This window comes from Sorex araneus, chromosome X (assembly GCF_027595985.1).
Source record: "Sorex araneus isolate mSorAra2 chromosome X, mSorAra2.pri, whole genome shotgun sequence".
In the NCBI taxonomy this organism is placed as follows: domain Eukaryota; kingdom Metazoa; phylum Chordata; class Mammalia; order Eulipotyphla; family Soricidae; genus Sorex; species Sorex araneus.
Genome location: NC_073313.1, coordinates 211,266,377 through 211,286,158, shown reverse-complemented (window position 1 = coordinate 211,286,158; position 19,782 = coordinate 211,266,377). Strand labels below are relative to the sequence as shown.

General features: G+C 39.1%; 1 long non-coding RNA gene across 1 annotated transcript in view; it reads left to right on the top strand.

Moving 5' to 3' along the window:
* The window catches only part of LOC129399685 (uncharacterized), a 63,619-nt gene that overhangs the window by 1,118 nt on the left and 42,719 nt on the right, over positions 1-19,782 (top strand). The window lies entirely within an intron of this gene.

Sequence of the window (19,782 nt, the reverse complement as noted above, 5' to 3'; positions counted from 1 at the left end):
AGGCATGTTGCCCCAAGTGCTGGAGAGAAGGTGATTGAGATAGAGAAGGGACCACTAAGACAATGATAATTGGAAATGATCATTCTGGATAAGACCTGTGTGCTGAAAGGAAGTAAAGGAACAAGCTTGGTAACTTCTTAGTACCTGTACTACAAACCATAACTATGCCCGAGAGACAGAGGAGAGAGAGAGAGAGAGAGAGAGAGAGAGAGAGAGAGAGAGAGAGAGAGAGAGAGAGAGAGAGAGAGAGAACAGGAAAAGAGAAGAAGAGCCTGCCAAAAAAGGTAGGCTGGGAGGGGAGGTGCAGAGTGGAGGTGGGAGTGGAACTTGGAATATTGGTGGTAGAAAATATACACTGGTGGAGGGATGGGTGTTGGAACATTGTATGACTGAAACCCAGCCATGAACAACTTTTAACTGTGTATCTCATGGTGATTCAATACAAATAAATAATTTTTAAATTAAGGCATGAGTAGTGCTGCTAGACCTGTGGGCCAACCAGCAGCCAACATTTACCTAATGTGCCCCCTTCTGCTTACCTCTGCTCCTCTTCAATAACCAAGCTGAAAAACATGTGTCTGTTGAGGAAGCAGGCTCTGGGGTGGGGGGGAACCTAGAGACATTGGTGGAAAGAAGTTGACACTGGTGGTGGGATTGGTGTTGGGACACTATATCTGAAGCTCTTTTATGGAACAACTTTGTAAATCACTATGCCGTAATAAAAATAGAAAACAAATTTAAATTATTAAGAAATAGCAACTCAAAACGGCCTGGTTGCCTGTCACCATTACAGCATATAGAGATCTCTGTCTTGTTGCTTATGCCTGGTGCCTGGCACTGTGCTTAATGCTGTTCTCAAGTTCAACATCTCCATCTTACAGGTAGAGAAACTGAGGCTCAGAGACCCTAAGTGGCCTGAGAACATGCAGCTAGTATAGGCTAGGTTCAGTTGCAACCTGAGTTCTTACCATTCCTTACCAGATGGTGCCCTTCCTTTAGCCCACTGGAGGCTCTAACAAGTTTTGCTTTGCTGCAAGTAGAATGAAGCAAAAGATGTCCTTCAGACTACTCACTTAGAAACAAATCGACTTTATTTCTAAGAAATGGCATTTGGTGAAATTGAGGGGCTCTCATGGGACTATGCCCAATAAGTCATCTTGCAGACCTAGCAAGAGAAGTAAAGTTGTTTTTCACATAATAGACATTTCATAGTTAAGCCTTGGAAATGGAGAAAGAAAACATTCAGGGGTCAGAGTGATAGTACAGAGGGCATTTGCCTTGAATGCAGCCAACCCAGTTTCAATCCCCGGCATCCCGTATGGTTCCCTGAGCACTGCCAAGAGTAATTCCTAAGTGCAGAGCCAGAAGTAACCCTTGCATTGCCGGGTATAACCCAAAAAGATATCCCCCTCCAAAAAAAAATGTCCAAGCCCAGTGAAATCTCCTTTCCAAATCCATCTTTTTTCTAACACATACAGTGAAAGGGGTTAAGATATTCCAAAAGTTGTTTAATAACTCAGAGAAAAGTCAGGCAGAAGTGTGAAGGACATGTTTTATAAGCCAGATCTTAAGAAATAGTTTACTATTAAATATTCAGTCTATTAAATATTCAATCTAGTTCTAGAATCACAAGTCAAAATGCTGTTTATTGCTGCTTCTAACACTGTACTGTCTCTTTCAGATAGATGAGGGGTGAAGAGGAACTGGAAAAGGAAGGACTTGTTGAGTACTCTAAGGAAACAGACTCCTCAGGCTAGTTGTAGAGTTTCTCACACCCTTTCTAGATGGTATTAGAATAATGTTATAATGTCAGATCACATTGGCTTGCAATCATATAAAATTCATATACTTCTTGCCAAATATCAATTATTTCTAAATATTTATGGGTCTGATAATTTTTATTCCCAGAGAGCTCAATCAACCATTGCTGGCATGCTTTAAACATAAATGTAGTTAACTAATTTCTTCAGTTTTGTCCAAACAGATATAGAGGTGCTCCTTTCCAACTCAAGTAAAATTAATAAATCATGCATATATTAAAAAAATTGTTTGGGGGCCACATCTGGCAATGCTCAAGGGTTACTCCTGGCTTTATACTCAGTAATTATTTCTGGGCATCATATGGGATGCTAAGGATCGAATCCAGGCCAGCCAGGTATAAGACAAACCCCCTACCTGCTGTACTATCTCTCCAGCCCCAGATATCAAAATTTTTAAGAACCTTTTCTCCTTGATGATGACCTTTATATAAACCAAAATTATGTACCAATGGGAAAAAATCCTGGTTATAAAAATCTTGATTAGGAAAACTCCTCCCATACTATGGGAACCTTCCTGAACTTTTTCTCCATTCTTTCTGTTCTTTTAAATAAAATCTTTTATTAATTTGGCTCAAAAATAAATAAAATTTAAATTCTGGTTATAACTATTTCAAATCTGTGTTATATGTTATATATATAGTAGAAGAGAGACAGAGAGATGCAATATATGGAGGCAATAAAATAATTTTCTGTGAACCTGTATGATTCATCACTAAGTGCAATGAGATGTAAAAGTATTTAAACTTATGCCTCATCTAAATGGTATAACCAGGCTGATTAGGCATTCAGCTATATGGGATGTGGGGAAATTAAGAATATTATTGGGTGTAATATTGTGATCTAGACAACCTTAGTAAGATGTTTCCAATGAGAGCAAAGCCCAAAAAGAATTTTTTTAAAAAGCCCAAAGCCCATAATTTCATTTATGCTACCTCAGAGGAACAAATGTCATAGGAAGTATGGCCCATTGAGATGTTTGTGATTCCCACAATAAAGCAATACCTCAGTGATACCTCATTTTCTTTTGAATTCTGGAAAATCTGGGCCTTGATAACATAGATCCCAATGGAGATCACAGGCCCAGAGACAAAGGGTGAATCCATGATGTGTCAAACTTTAAACAAAATGTCCTTTGTTTACATTTATGATATCTTTTCTAACTTGAGGCATTCTAGATAGAATAGATCAATACCTGAAATGTGCTAAATTTCTTTCCTGAACTTGATTTCATTAGTCACTCTCAGAGTCGCTTGCCGATGCTTAAATAAAGGAATTCTTGCACCCTTATGTATTTTTATGTGAAGTACATTACAGAGATCAAACATTATGTAACTTCCGTATAGATTGAGAAATAGAACTTCCCCGAAGTCCTCCAATGCCCTCTAACCAACTCATTCACCCTCCCTCCTTGCCAAAAGTAACCACTGTCCTGTTTTATGATACTCATTTCCTTGTTTTGATTATAGTTTTAACAATTTAAAATGCTTTGCTTCATAGTGGCAGTTATACAGATGGAATCTTCTAGTATATTCTTTTGTGTCTTTTTTTCACTCAACATTTTGTTTACATTTCATTGTGTAGATGTTGCCACTCAACATCTACACAATGAAATGTATATCATTACATGTGGTTCCAGTACATCTTTTTGCTATATAATATTCTGCCAAATGCACATACCAGAGTTTATGTATCCTACTCTTATTGGACATTTGGGTTATTTTCAATTTGAAATTATTATGATAGAATTAAAATTAATATTCTGTACAAATGTGACTCTTCTTTTGGTGGGAGTGAGGCAAACCCAGCACTGTTCAGGGCTTACTCCTGCCTTTACACTCAGGGATCATTCCTGCTCAGGGCACTGTATGGGATGCTAGGGGTTGAATGTGGTTTGGCCACATCCAAAGCAAGTACTGTACCTACTGTACTTCCACTCTGACCTCACAAAGATATGTTTGTTGGTCAGTTGTGTATCATTTCTGAATGTTTAAATGAAGACAAATCTCCTGTGTGACCTTCTAGAAACCTCATTGTTTTTCCATTTAAATATATGCCAACATTTTTCATGCAATTGGTTTTTGTTTATGGTGTAGGTATCATAAACTAAAGGATTAAGAATTAAGAATAGGGGCTGGAAATATTCCAAATATCATAATAATGTTTCTATGACTAGATGAATAATTGAACTGAGTTTTTTAAACATTCCATTACACTAAAACAGCTGTTAACAAAGTCTTAAGAGGAATAAATCAGCATAGAGCATTATTAGACCTAAATTAGACCTTTTGAGTACATGAGAAGTCACAATTCCAGTTTTCTTAGCTTTCCGATAAAGGTAAAATCAAATTCATCCATTATCTAAACTTGATCAGCTTCTGATTTTTATAAAACACAATAAGCAGGTTACTAGTGTGTAATAGTTTACTCTGCATGAGAAACTGGTATAATTCCATAAGAATACAAAATAATATTAAACACAACATAATTACTGTAGATATTGTTACACAGTAGATCTTTTCATATATACATATTTAACTAAAGTGATATTTATCAAAAGGCTAATGAGACCATTTGAATCGCATTTGCTGAAAGGATAATGAGACAGTAGAATATGAGTTGTTTATTAACTGAAAAATGAGGTATGTGACATCTATGCAAAATCATAGAAGACCAGAATTAAAAATATCATTTAAAACTTCTTAAAAGCCTACACAAAAATGTCACATTAAAGAAAAGGGAGACCATGTGAAATGATAATTTTGCACTTGAACTAAGAGGTAAATGAAAGTTATATTCTAACCAAAAAAATTTACCTAATGAGAATATATAAACTGTATTTCTACTTTTCAAGATTGCATTACATACATTTAGATGCAAATCCCTTTTTAAATTGCAAGATAGACCATGATGTTTACATAGTTAAATAAAATTTTATTGCAACTTTAACAAAAAAAAAAAAAAGAATAGGGGCTGGAGCAATAGCACAGCGGGTAGGGCATTTGCCAACCCAGGGTTTGATTCCCAGCATCCCATATGGTCACCTGAGCACCGCCAGGAGTAATTCCTGAGTGCAGAGCCAGGAGTAACTCCTGTGCATCGCCAGGTGTGACCCAAAAAGCCAAAAAAAAAAGGATTAAGAAAAATCATAGAGAATGCATGTTTAATAAATGATGAAATGCTAAACTTCCAAAGTGAAAAATCTATGAAAAAATGCTCTGCATCACTAATCATCAAGGAGATGCAAATCAAAACAGCAATGAGGTATCATTGTACATCACAGAAACTGGCACACATCAACAAGAACAACCAGTGCTGGCACAGATGTGGGGAGAAAGGGACTCTCATTCATTGTTGGTGGCAATGCTGACGGGTCCAGCCTTTTTGGAAAATATGGACATTCCTCCAAAAACTAGAAATTGAGCTCCCATGTGACCCAGCAATACCACTCTTGAGAATGTATCCCGGAGGGAGATGAAAAAAAAAAAACATAATAGAAGTAACATCTGCACCTGTATGTTTATTGCAGCACTGTTCACAATAGCCAGAATATGGGGGAAAAAATGAGTGCACCTGTTAGTTCTTTAACAGATGACTGGTTAAAGAAACATTGGTACATCTATGCAATGAAATACTATGCAGCTGTTAGAAGAGATGAAATCATGAAATTTGCACATATGTGGATGGACATGGAGAGTATCATACTAAGTGAAATTAGTCAGAAAGAGAGGGACAGACATAGAATGACTGCACTCATTTGTAAAATATAAAGTAGCACAATATGAAACTAACACCTAGGGACAGTAGAAATACGGGCCAGGAGGATCACTCCATGATTTGGAAGCTGGCCTCACATGCTGGGGGAAAAGGCAATGGAGAAGGGACCACTATGTAAATGATGGTTGGAAAGATCGCTCAGGATGGGAGATGTGTGCTGAAAATAGACTAAGGACCAAATATGATGGTCTCTTAGTATCTGTATTGCAAATCATAACACCCAAAATTAGGGAGAAAGAAGGAATGTACCTGCCACAGAAGCAGGCGATGGGATGGGGCGAGGGTGGCAGGAGGGACACTGGGAACAATGGTGGTGGAAAATGTACACTGGTGGAGGGATGGGTATTTGATCACTGTATGACTGAAACATAATCATGAAAGTTTGTTAATGTATCTCACGGTGATCCAATAAGAAATAAAAATAATAAAGTACAAAATCTACTATCCTGGGGCTGGAGCAATAGCACAGCAGATAGGATGTTTGCCTTGCATGCAGCCGACCCGGGTTCGATTCCCAACATCCCATATTGTCCCCTGAGCACCGCCAGGAGTAATTCCTGAGTGCAGAACCAGGAGTAACCCCTGTACATCACCGGGTGTGACTCCCAAAAAAAAAAAAAGAAAAAAACTACTATCCCAGAGAGTTTTGAGAATTCCAGTTACTATAACATATTGTCAATAGTGTTAGTTTTAGCCTTCATGTTATTATCTCTTTGTATTTTTGTTTGCATTTTCATGATTAATGATAAGAACTAGTGTCTCTTTTTAATGTTTGTTGACCATTTGTGTATCATCACCTCTTAAATAAAGATAAATCTGTCATGACCTTCTAGAAATCTCATTGTTTTTCCATTCACATATATGCCAACATTTAAAATTTTTTTATTGAATCACTGAGATAGACCCTTTCAAAGCTATTCATGATTAGGTTTCAGTCATACAATGTTCCAACAACCATCCCTCTACCAGTGTACATTTCCCAGCACCAGTGTCTCTTGGGCATTGTGGTTTGCAATATAGATACTGAAAGGTTATCAAGAGTATCCCTTAACCTACTTTTACTTTAACACTGTTGTTGTCCAGTGTGATCATTCCCAGCTATTATTATCATACTGGTCTCTTCTCTACCTTCCCTACCCTCCACCCCAAACACACTTTGTGGTTGATTCCAACCATTGCCAGTCCTCCTAGCCCCTGTTTTCCCTGGCCATGGATATTAGTCTTCTACTGTAGGATAACATAGCCACAAGGAGCTTAGGTTTATCCTGGTCACATCCATCAAGGTGCTCCTGAGTCACTCCCATTCCTTTGTCTATCTGTAACCACTTCTCTTTGCTCTCTTCCCCAAACAGTTAATCAGCTTTTCTTCCTAATCAGACTCTGTTAATTTGTAAGGTCAGATCTTTCTAGGACACTGAACTTATATTGTAAATTAATACTGCCTTTCTCCTCTCCTTGTGTCTTTTGAATAGTTTACTTTAAAGCAATGTCCCTTTCGTATAGATACAAGAAGACAATATTATGCTTTTGTAACTTGGGATTTAATTGGCTTTGAATATTATTCATTCCCTGGCATCTTCTTTCTTCACTTAAGCCTCAGTTGCCCTCAGTTCCTAGCACCCCAAAAGCAGGGTCCCGATGAGGGACAGGATGGACCCAGGGCAAGCAGTGAGTTACATGCTACCCTGGCATTGAGATGGGCCTGGCCAAAGGGCCTAATTCTTAACTATAAGTTAAGAGCTTGATCATGAACAAATGCTGTCATGATCCAAAAGTAACAATGACGAGACTAGGACCCTGCTAGGGATAGAAAAGACTAATCTGGCCTGAGCACTGTAGTCTGAAATCGAGATGGCCCCAGGAGAGCAATTCTATAAGCTTAATGCATCTCTTACTGTGTCCATACAAAATGATTAGTATTATGCATGCTTACATGTTTGCTGGACAAGGAGAGGAGAAACACACCTATGGGATTCCGCCCTTGGGTAGGTCATCCTGGTGAAAGAATCTGTCCTAGAAGCAGCATCCCCTGAGGGAAAGAACTTTAACCCTATTGATTGTGACCACACCTATGTGTTATGTGTAAAGTCCCCTATGTGTAAGAGAGAGAGACACAGAGAGAGAGAGAGAGAGAGAGAGAGAGAGAGAGAGAGAGAGAGAGAGAGAGAGAGGAGTGAATGGAATAAACGGCAATTGATCAATCAGCCGGCTTGGCCTTCTCTTCCTCCTACGTCTGCCCCGTAGCCCAGGCCGCTCCGGCTGGACGAGTGGCCCGGGACCGACCCCCCGAAACCCAGGAACGGCTGACGGGGAGAGCCACCAGGACTCTCCCCCGGCCATGCCCCCTGACAGATGTTTTTAACATTCTACTATATATATTTTATATACCACAAATGAATGCAGTCATTCTATATCTGTCCCTCTCCTTCTGACTCATTTCACTCAGCATGATAATCTCCAATCCATCCATTTATATATAATGCAATATTTTTCATGTAACTGATTTTGTTTTATGGTAGAGGTATGTTTCTTTATTTTTATAAGACTATCCATTTGTCTCAAGACCACTTGTTGTAAAGGTATTGTTTTATATTGCCATTTTATCATAAAGCCCATATAGCAATTATCTATTTCATGGACCTGTTGTCTTCCTTATGTAGACCCTATCACATAACCTAACTATTGTATCTGTTACATACCATCTAAAAAATTTTTGAGCTGAGCTTTTTCAACAGTTGGTTTATTCCTTCGCTTGCTTTACCCAGCAAGTTGTGGAAGTAGAACCCTTATCTTGTTCCTTATTTCAAAAGGAAGTCTTTCAGCATTTCAACATTTCAGTTCAAAGTGGGCTACTGTTTATTTTAATGAGCATTTAGAAAATTAAGGAACTTCTCTTCTAATCCCTGTTTATGGAGAGGTTGTTTCTGGTTTTGTTTTTTGAGAAGAGGAATAGCTCCCAAGCAGTCTTCAGGGGACCCAAGGCCATCCTAGTCAAACAGCCAGGCCCATGGTTGAGAGTGAATACCAGAAGGTGCTATGCTGTTCAGACTCTGATGCCAGGGACCAGCAGAGTCCCCAGAGCCACCCCAACAATCTTTGGTGGCCATCAAAATCACACCTAGTGGTGCTTTGGGTCTCCAGGGTTATAGCAGTAATGCTCAGAATGAATATTGGATTTCCTCAAATATTTTCTTCTGCATTTGTTTCAATAATCATATGATTTTTCTCTTTTATTTTGTTAGTATGGTAAATTATGTGGATCTATCTTCCATTGTTCAGCTAACCTTGCAGTACTGATATAATCCCAACTTGGTCATGATGCATTGACCATTTTATCTATTCCTGAAGAAGAGTGTTCAAATTTTTAAGATTTTGGGGTTGCTCTCTCAAGCTCATGTTCTCTTTTGAACACTTATTTTTCTCTTTGTCTCCCTCACATCATTCTTAGTAAATTTTGTTCAATAAAAACTATCTTGTTTCACTAAAAAATGAAAGAGTTTAGATTTACATTTTATAAAGTTGATCTATTACTCTCCCAATGGGAATATATCAAGTTTTGGTGAATTTGCATGAATAAATTGAGTATTCCTTTGTTTTCTATTCTGAGAAATAATTTGTGTAAGTTAAATCATTACTTCTTCCTTCAATACTTGTTAGAATTTACCACAGAAATGATCTAAAGCTAAAGTTTCTACTATGGGAAGATTTTTATTTACAAATTAAATAATAGAATTAAATCTGTTTCTGCTTATTTCTGTTTTGACTGTTTTTCTATCAAATTATACCTCTTATTTACTTTGCAAATATTCTGACAAATGGGGCTGAAGAGACAGTACGGCAAGTAAAGCACTTGCCTGGCACAAGGCCAACCCAGGTTTTATCCCCAGTATCCCACATGGTCTCTGAGCAGTACCAGGAGTGATTCCTGAGCTGAGTGCCAAGCTAGGAGTAAGCCCTAAGCATCCTAGTTGTGGCCCCAAAACATATTTAAGTTGATAAAGCTTTTCCATAGTCACACTGTCACACTGTCCTCCCGTTGTTCATTGATTTGCTCGAGCAGGCACCAGTAACATCTCCATTGTAAGACTTGTTACTGTTTTTGGCATTTCGAATATGCCACGGGTAGCTTGCCAGGCTCTGCCCTATGGTCTATTTTAATGTATATGATAATCAATGATAATGCCTCATTTGTGTTTTGCTCTTTCCCTCCCCCCCTTAAGTTGCTAAACATGTATCCACTTTATTATTCCTTTGGCAGTGGGAGGCTTGGAGGGGACTGTGGTGGGGAATGCCTAAGCAGTTCTCACAGGGCCCCGGGGTCAGTTTTGCTGATTCTCAATGATGCTCAGGCGTCTGCAGAGCTCCCATACCAGTAGATACTGTGGGTCCATGCGGAATCAGGCATCTAATCAGAGTCAGGGTGCATGACCTAATCCTGACTACCTCCTGGACCACCAATTGTATTACTTCTAACAGGGTCGTCAACCTTTTACTTTATTGATCCTATTATATGAATGGTATATTTTTATCAATTTCTGCCAATCTGTTGTGTTTTTTATCTCCTGTCTTTTTTCCTTTCTAATTTCTTTTTTTTTTTTTTTTTTTTTTGCTTTTTGGGTCACACCTGGCAATGCACAGAGGTTGCTCCTGGCTCTGCACTCAGGAATTACTCGTGGCGGTGCTCAGGGGACCATATGGGATGCTGGGAATCCAACCTGGGTCGGCCGCATGCAAGGCAAATGCCCTACCCGCTGTGCTATCACTCCAGCCCCTCTCTTCTAATTTCTTAAATGCTTAGCTCATTGATTTCTCAACCTATTTTGTATGATTTAAAAAAAATCCCCAAATGATCTCTAATAATACTTTCTGTGAAATTTCAGTTGTGTATTTGAGTGTGTAGTTTCCTGTTCTATAACTTTTTTATCGGTTTTCTTGTTTTTTACTTTTGTGCCACACTGAATGATACTTGGGGCTTAATCCTGACTCTGCACTCAGGGGTCATTCCTGGCAGCACTTAAGGTACTGTGTGTGGTGCAAAGGATTGAAATTGGGTCAGCTACATGCAAGGCAAGTGCCTTACCCACTCTACTATCTCTTTTGCCCCATAACTTTTAATATGTGTATATGCATATACTATGACATTGGCTTTTGTAAGTAATTTGGGTGTTCTCTTTTAAACAGTATAAGTAAAATCTTGGCTCATTGGCTTATTTTAAATTTACCAATATATTTGGGCTGGAGTGATAGCACAGCAAGTAGGGCGTTTGCCTTGCACGTGCGACCAACTCAGGTTTGACTCCTCCGTCCCTTTCAGAGAGCCCGGCAAGCTACAGAGAGTATCCTGCCCACTCAGCAGAGCCTGGCAAGCTACCCGTGGCGTATTCAATATGCTAAAAACAGTAACAACAAGTCTCACAATGGAGACGTTATTAGTGCCCGCTCGAGCAAATAGATGAACAACTGGACAACAGTGCTACAGTGCTACTAATATATTTGTTATAATGACTAGATTCACTATCTTCTTTGCCATACAGGTTTGGATTCAAATATTGGTTCTACCGTTGACCTTATATGTTGTTTTGAACTTGTTCATTAGTATCTTTGGATGTAGCAACTTATTTATACTAGTGGGAGAGTAACTAAAGAATTAATAATCACAAATACAATAACTTTTAAATGCTGTTTTAAAAGTAGTTGTGAAACTGGTATAAGGAAGACAGCCTCCTGAAAAAGATAAGTAAAAATTAAAAAATAAGTTTAAATGAAAAGGGAGAGAGAGAGAGAGGGAGGGAAAGAGAGGAGAGAGAGAGAGAGAGAGAGAGAGAGAGAGAGAGAGAGAGAGAGAGAGAGAAGAAAGGTGCCTGACATAGAAGCAGACTGGGGATGGGGAGAGGGAGGGTCAAACGAGTGTGAGAACACTGGTAAAGGGATGGGTGTTAGAACATGTATGACCAAAAACCAATAATGAACAACCTTGTAACTGCATATCTCATGGTGATTTAATTTAAAAAATAATAAAAGAAGGTTAAATGGATAATATACACAAGAACACAGGACAGTTGAAAATATAGGAGAGTGAAAATTGGTTCTGGTTGGGCCAGAGAGGTAGCCCAATGAACTGAGCCCTTGTTTTACATCTGGGAGGCCCAGATTTCAATGCCATCACCATATGGTCCCCCCAAGCACTACCAGGAGTGATTCCTGAGTATAGAAACCAGGAATATCTCGTAAGCACTGCCAAGTATTCACGCGCCCCCCCCAAAAAAAAAAGAAAGAAACTACCTGGTTAACCTATTCTAAGTTCTTTAATAGAGAATAAGTATTAGAAACCTAGAAAGAGCTTTGGAATTAATTGTCATCTGGTAGTCAGCCCGTAAGGTATACTGTAAGACTTGTTGGCAGCCATAAAAAGAATTTGTACCAGCAAGTGAAGGCCGGCAGAACTTCTGCAAAAGAAGTTAGCAATGTTTGTGAATGACAGGAAAGCATTGAACTATGATTAGTTGTCTGATTCAGTAAAAGGAAAAGGAAGTACCCACTTCCCTCCACCAATGTCCAATCTCCTCCCATTCTCTGCCCCTGCACTCTCTTGGTAAATTCACTTCTCACAGGCAAGTTCTCGGGCTCTGTTGCCTTTGATCATTTGTTATTCCCTTACATTATTTCTTTATATTTCTTTATATCCTATATATGAAAGATCATTCTGTGTTTGTCCCTCTCCTACCTAACTTCACTCAGTATGGTACTATCCAGGTCCAACCGCATAGTGCCTAATTGCGTATTTTATCTTTTCCAATAACTGAGTAGAATTCCACTGTGTATGTATTGGATATTTTGGTTGTTTGTTTTCTCCAATGTTAGTTATTGCTCTAGTGCTAAAATGAACATAGGAGCACAAATGTCATTTTGAAACAATTTTCTGGGACCCTTGGGGTAAATGCCAAGAAGTGGTATCGCTTTATCTTATGGAAGCTCAATTTTTCTGAGGCATGTCCATAATCTTTTCCCTATGAGGTGAAACCAATCAATCACTGTATCACTGTATCACTGTCATCCCGTTGCTCATCAATTTGTTTGAGCTGGCACCAGTAATGTCTCCATTGTGAGACTTGTTGTTACTGTTTTTGGCATATCAAATGTGCCATGGGTAGCTTGCCAGGCTCTGTCATGCAGGCAGGATACTCTCAGTAGTTTGCCGGGCTCTCTGAGAGGGGCAAAAGAATCAAACCCGGGTCGGCCAGGCATGCAAGGCAAATGCCCTACCCGCTATGCTATCGCTCCAGATTCCCACTAAAAGTGGATGAGGGTTCCTTTTCTCCCACACCCATGCCAGCACTTACTGGTTCTTTTGAATGTGTGACTATCTCACTGTTGAGGATGATGTTAGCTCTGGATTCAGGGTAATTGGCTTTCATTATACTGAGGAAAGTTACTTTTATCCCTATTTTATTGAAAGTTTTAATTGTGAATGGGTCTTGGATCTTGTTATGCTTTCTCTGTACCTATCTATATGACCATATGTATTTAATCTTTCTTTGTATTAATATTTGTCCTGCACGTGGCCCACCCGGGTTCAATTCCTCTGTCCCTCTCGGAGAGCCCGGCAAACTACTGAGAGTATCCTACCTGCACGACAGAGCCTGGCAAGCTACCAGTGGTGTATTTGATATGCCAAAAATAGTAACAAGTCTCACAATGGAGACGTTACTGGTGCCTGCTTGAGCAAATTGATGAACAACGGGACGACAGTGCTACAATGTATTAATATGGCGTATTATGTTGATTGACTTGCATGAATTAAGTCATTCTTGAATCCCTGGGCTAAATCCTAGTTAATAATGGTATAGGATTATTTTGATGTATTGTTTAATTTGGCTCACTAATATTTTGTTGAGCATCTTTGCATCTATAGTCATGAAAGATACTAGACTATAATCTTTTTTAGTAGTGTGAGTCTTCTTTTGGTATCAAAGTAATAAACTTCTTGGAAGGGTTCAGTTTCCAGACTTCTGGAAGAGTCTGAGAAGGATTGAAAATAAATCTTTTTTAAGGTTTGGAAGTAGTAAACCCATTTGGGTTCAGAATTTTGTTTTGGGGTAGGCTTTTGATTGCCATTTCTATTTCCTTGCTGTTCCCCAGTCTTGAAAGTTTTATAAGTCGAACAATATGTCCCTTTATTTTTAGGTTCTCCACTTTCATGGTATAAAATTTTTCATAGTAATCTCTGTGCTCCTTTGACTTTCTATTATATTTGCTGTAATGTTATCCCTTTTATTCCTGATTAATTTATTAGAATTTTCTCTTCTTTGTGAGTCTATCTAATGCTCTATTAATCTTGTTTATTCTTTCAAAGAAAAAACAACTCTTGGTTTCATTGATCTTTTTTATTTTTTTCTCTTTTTCATTGATTTGTGCTCTAAGTTTTATTATTTTCCTCCTTTGAGTTTCCTTCATTGGTCTTTTTCTAGTAGTTTAAGCTATGCAGTTACATTATGTATTTATTTAGACCCTTTCTTTTTTACTGGTGGATATTTGCATTGCTTTGAAATTCTCTGTTAACACCACCTTTTCTCTATACCGTATGTCCCAATAACTAATGCCTAAATTCTCATTTGTTTCTGAATCTTTTGATTTATTCTTTTATTTCCTCTTACACACACTGGTTGTTCAGTAGTTAAGTTGTTTAGTTTACAAGTGTTTAAGTTTTTCCCCAGTTTCTCTTTGTGATTAATTTCTACTTTTAAAGTACTTTGTTCAAGAAAGTAAGTGATACAATTTTCTATTTTTTTAATTAACTTATTTTTTAATTAGTGAATCACCGTGAGGGTACAGTAACAGATTTATACATTTTTGAGCTCATGTTTCCCTCATACAAAGTTCGAAAACCCATCCTTTCACCAGTGCCCATTCTCTACCACAAATAAGCCCAGCATCCCTTCCACCCTCCTCAATCCCATCTCCCCCAACCCCACCCTGCCACTGTGACAGGGTATTCCCTTTTGTTCTCTCTCTCTAATTAGGTGTTGTGGTTTGCAATAAAGGTGTTGAGTGGCCATTGTGTTCAGTCTCTAGTCTACATTCAACACGCATCACCCTTCCCCCAAATGGTCTTCAACCACATTTTACTTGGTGTTCCCTTCTCTATCTGAGTTGCCCTCTCCCCAGAATGTGAGGCCGGCTTCCAAGCCATGGAGTCAACCTCCTAGTACTTATTTCTACTATTCTTGGGTGTTAGTCTCCTACTCTGTTATTCTATATTCCACAGATGAGTGCAATCTTTCTATGTCTGTCTCTCTCTTTCTGACTCATTTCACTTAGCATGATACTTTCCATGCTGAGTGATACAATTTTCATCCTTGATTTTATGAAGACATTTTTTGTCCCAGAATATGGCCTATCTCAGAGAATTTCCGATATACACTGAAAAAGAATGTGTACTCTACTTTTTGGTGGTGAAAATCCCTATACATGTCTGTTAGTCCATTTATTCCATTTCTTCTTGAAGTAAATGTTTCCTCATTGAGATTTTATCTTTTTGCTCTATCCAGCAGTGAGATGACTTTTAAAATCCCCTCATTCTATTATGTTTTTGTCAGTATCTTCTTCAACCTATTAGTAGTTGCTTTAAATACTTAGATGGTTTGGGGCTGGAGTGATAGTACAGAGGATAGGGCGTTTGCCTTGCACACAGCCAACCCGGGTTCGATTCCCAGTATCCCATATAGTCCCCTGAGTACCGCCAGGAGTAATTCCTTAGTGCAGAGCCAGGAGTAACCCCTGTGCATTGCTGGGTGTGACGCAAAAAGCAAAAATAAATAAAAATAAAAATAAAAAACTTAGATGGTTCAACATTAGGAGTATATATGTTAAGGGAATAAATTCTTCCTAATATATAGACACTTGAAATAATGACTATCCCTTTCCCTTATACCCTTTTGTAATTTTAAGTCTATGTTGTCTATTATAAGTATGGTCTTACCAGCATTTGTTTAAAATTTTATTTTCATAAGGTTGTTCACAATAATGAATTACATTCAATATTTCAACACCATTCCCACCACCATTACACCTTCCCACCACCATTATTTTGAATTTTCCCTCCACCACTCAAGCTGTCCAAGAGGCAGATGCTAGACGATTTATTTTGTATTGCTTGTTATGAATAGCATGAGAGGTGGCATGGCTGTTTTTTTGGCCACGTGTTCCTGAAATTCTAAAATTTTAAATAATTAGGGTACAGAGACATCTCTGCAGCGAGCTGCTTCATTCCAAGATTCATTTGTCAATCTCTGGATGATGACCATTCACCCTGAGGCAGTTTGTGGGCATGACAGCCAGGACCCTGAAGGGGCAGGGAGAATGGAAGGACCAGCCCATCCACGAGCCTCAAGGGTTCCCATGTTCCCACGTACCTGGGTTTTTCACTGGGTTCTGGAAATTTGCAGCCGCCGAGATTCATGGGGGGCAGATGAAAAGACGACGCCTGCTCCTGTCCTTACCAGCCTTCCAAAAGCAATTTTTTTGCATGTAAATTGTTTTCCAAGCTTTGACAGTGAAACCTGTGTTTACCATAACTATTTAGATATGCCTTTTGTAGGCAGGAGAAAGTTTGGTTTGGTTTTCTGATTCATACTACAGATCTGTATCTCATGACTATTGAGTTTAAGCTAATATATAAATTAGTTTAGCCTAATATATAATAAATAATATAATTTAAGCTGTCACTGTCGCTGTAATCCCGTTGCTCATCGATTTGTTCGAGCGGACACCAGTAAGTCTCTCACTGAGAGACTTATTGTTACTGTTTTTGGCATATCCAATACGCATGGGTAGCTTGCCAGGCTCTGCTTGCCAGGCTCTGCCGAGCGAGCTCCATACTCTTGGTAGCTTGCTGGGCTCTCCTCACCGAGAGGGGTGGAGGAATCGAACTCAGATTGGCCGCATGAAAGGCGAAAGCCCAACCACTGTGCTATCGCTCCAGCCCATAATTTAGGCTAATATATGAATTAGTTTAGAATCACTGTCACTGTCATCCCATTGCTCATTGATTTGTTCGAGCGGGCACCAGTAACGTCTCTCATTGAGAGACTTATTGTTACTGTTTTTGGCATATCCAATACGCCACGGGTAGCTTGCCAGGCTCTGCCGTGCGGGCGTGATACTCTAGGTAGCTTGCCAGGCTCTGCCGTGCGGGCGTGATACTCTAGGTAGCTTGCCAGGCTCTCAGAGAGGGACGAAGGAATCGAACACGGGTTGGCCGAGTGAAAGGTGAATGCCCTACCGCTGTGCTATCGCTCCAGCCCAGTTTAGAATAATATATAAATATATTAAGTAAGATAATTCAGATGAAGGAATTTTCTGCCATCATTTTATAGAAATTATGAGTGTTAATTAGAAAAAATAATTAAAGAATTAAAAAGAAAAAGAAATTTTAAAAGCAAAAAAAATGTGAGTGTGAAATTTGTCTTGTTTTTTAAAGATCATCTAATGCTTATTGCAAAGCTATTCTCTTGCTTTTCTTTACTGAGAGGTGGGGGCTGACTTTTCACCCTTCCGGCTTAGATTTCTTGTATTATATGAAAGCTGCTGTGAACATCATAGGAATACACTTTTATTATATAGTCATCTTTTTTTAAAATTTATTTTATTGAATCACCATGTGGAAAGTTACAAAGTTCTCAGGCTTATGTCTCAGTTATACAATGCTCAAATACCCATCCTTTCACCAGCGCCCATATTCCATCACCCAAAAAAAAGAAAACTAGTATATCTCCCACCCCCCACTCCAATCCCCCCCCAACTGATAAATTTCACTTCCTTTTCTCTTTGCCTTGATTACATCCTTATTTCAACACAAAACTCACTAGTGTTGTTGGAGTTTAAACACAGAACTCACTATTCTTGTTGGAATTTATCCCCCAAGGATATGGCTCTATTGACAGGGAAACATTTGATAATTAGTTTTTCACTGATGAGAATGAAGAGATATAAAGTTTAGGATTTCTGTATTTTAGTAATTAAGTCCAGGGAGATTTAAGTTGGAAATTGAATCATTTCCCTTCCTGGAGCAGCATGGAGCAAAAGCTTAGTTCACATTCTGGAGACATGACTGCAAGCACTCACTGGGACCCCAAGTCATATAGCTGTCTCTGGATCCTGGTCGTTCCGCAGCAAAGCGGCTGTGTAAAGGCATGGCCACCCGGGTCGAATCTCGGTGGAGCTCGAGCTGGCACCGGCCCCGGCCCGAGACTCTATATAGTCATCTTACCCTTATTCTTTATAGGCAAAGATGTTTTCTCTCTAACGTAACTCTCTAAAGAACCATGACACTACTTCTATTACCAACAACCACATATTTTAAAACATGAAGTGATATAAAAACTACGTTGAGTAAGATGTTTAAAATGATGTGTCAGGTGTCAGAGAGATAGCACAGTGGGTAAGGCACTTGCCTTGCACACGGCTCATCCAGAGTCAGTCCTCAACACTCTATATAGTTCCACCAAGCCTTCCTGCAGAGCTAGGAGTAAGCCCTGAACACACTGGGTGTGACCCCTAAAAATAAATAAGTAAATAAAACTATGTATCAGAGGGCTGGCTAGATAGGGCAGAAGATAAAGTGCTTCCTTGTGGCTAACCTCAATTCAGTCCCTAGCACTGCCTTTGGTTCCCTGAGCACTGCCAGGGGTCACTTCTGAGCACAGAGCCAGGAATATCTCCTGAACACTGCCAAGTGTGGCCTACCCCCCCAATAAATACATAATTAAATTAAATGATGTGTTAATCACCCATATATTCCATTGCACTCCTAAATTTGCTACTTAGAGGAACAATACTTGATCCTTTTGAAACCTACTTAAAAAAAAAACAACTTGGTACATCATATATGACTATATTCATACTCATCTTACATTTACTTCTCTTTTATTTAATCTTACATATATTTTTCTTATTTTTAATTTGGAGCACTTGGTTTATAATGCAGTTAATGATAGGATCTTAGGCATGCAACATTCCCACACCACACTCTCCACTAAATGTCTGCTTCCCTCCACCATTGCTTTTTTCCCCTCATTTAAAAAAAATACTCCAACTTCCTAATTTTCTTTGAGGTCTTTTTAATTGTCTATGTTTTCATTTGAGTCATTATAATTTCAAGCTACAGAGAGGTGAGAAGAAAAAGTAATTAAGGTCAATAAAATGGGCAGTATCTATCCATAAGCTAGGTGACAAGCATGGAAAGACAGCACAGACTATTCTCTGGAGAACTTAAATTTCCCCTAGGAGAATTCAAAGCAGGAAATGTACCCCAAAATAAAACCCTGTGCAGAGCTACTACAAATAGCCAGTCTGCAAGACAGGAATGTGGGGCTGGGTTTTATGAATGGCTTAACTGAAAACCGATGGCTAAAGGGATTCTTTGTTTCTTTTGGGTGTGAAGAGGTTGAGCCACACCCACAGTACTCAGGGCGTAGTCCTGACTCTGGGCTTAATGATTACTCATGGTGGTACTCAAAGAACCATATGCAGTGCTGGGGATCAAACACAGGTCAGCCACATGCAAAACAAAAGCCTTTATTCCTATACTATCTCTCCAGCTCTAAGGGATTCTTTAATTAAATATGCTTTTTAGAAGGTGGGGTCAAGAGGCAAAAAGGGTAGCAAAGTGAGAAAGCTCTCTGGGTCAACACAGAAAAAAAGTCACATATACAAAAGTTTGTGAAGTGCCTCACCCAAAAAGTAAATCAGAGAAACCTATCGCCATCTAGGGAAGTCTCTCTGACAGATAATGTGGTAGAATAGCATTTGGGTACTCAGTTGAGGAGCTGTACCCTCATTTCCAAAGAGCCAAGAGAGAGAGCTGAGACCAAAGCACCCCCCAAATAGAGACATGGAGTGGAACCAAGGGAGACATGGGGCCAGGTGCAAAGCTTGCATTTGTGCATGGGTGGTTCCCAGTGAGCCAATGGGGAGCTGGGGGCACCATGCATCTACCATGACATTTTGAGGATGTAAAAGCTGCAGTGACAGATTGACATATTGGCCACAGCAGTCCCCTAATAATTATTTCCCATTGTGGGGCATATTTGGACATTTGGAGGAAGATGAAGCAGTAAATGCTTCCTGGATTGACTTAAAACAGATATATCAAACTTAGGTACACAGAACACAGGTACAGAACAGATCA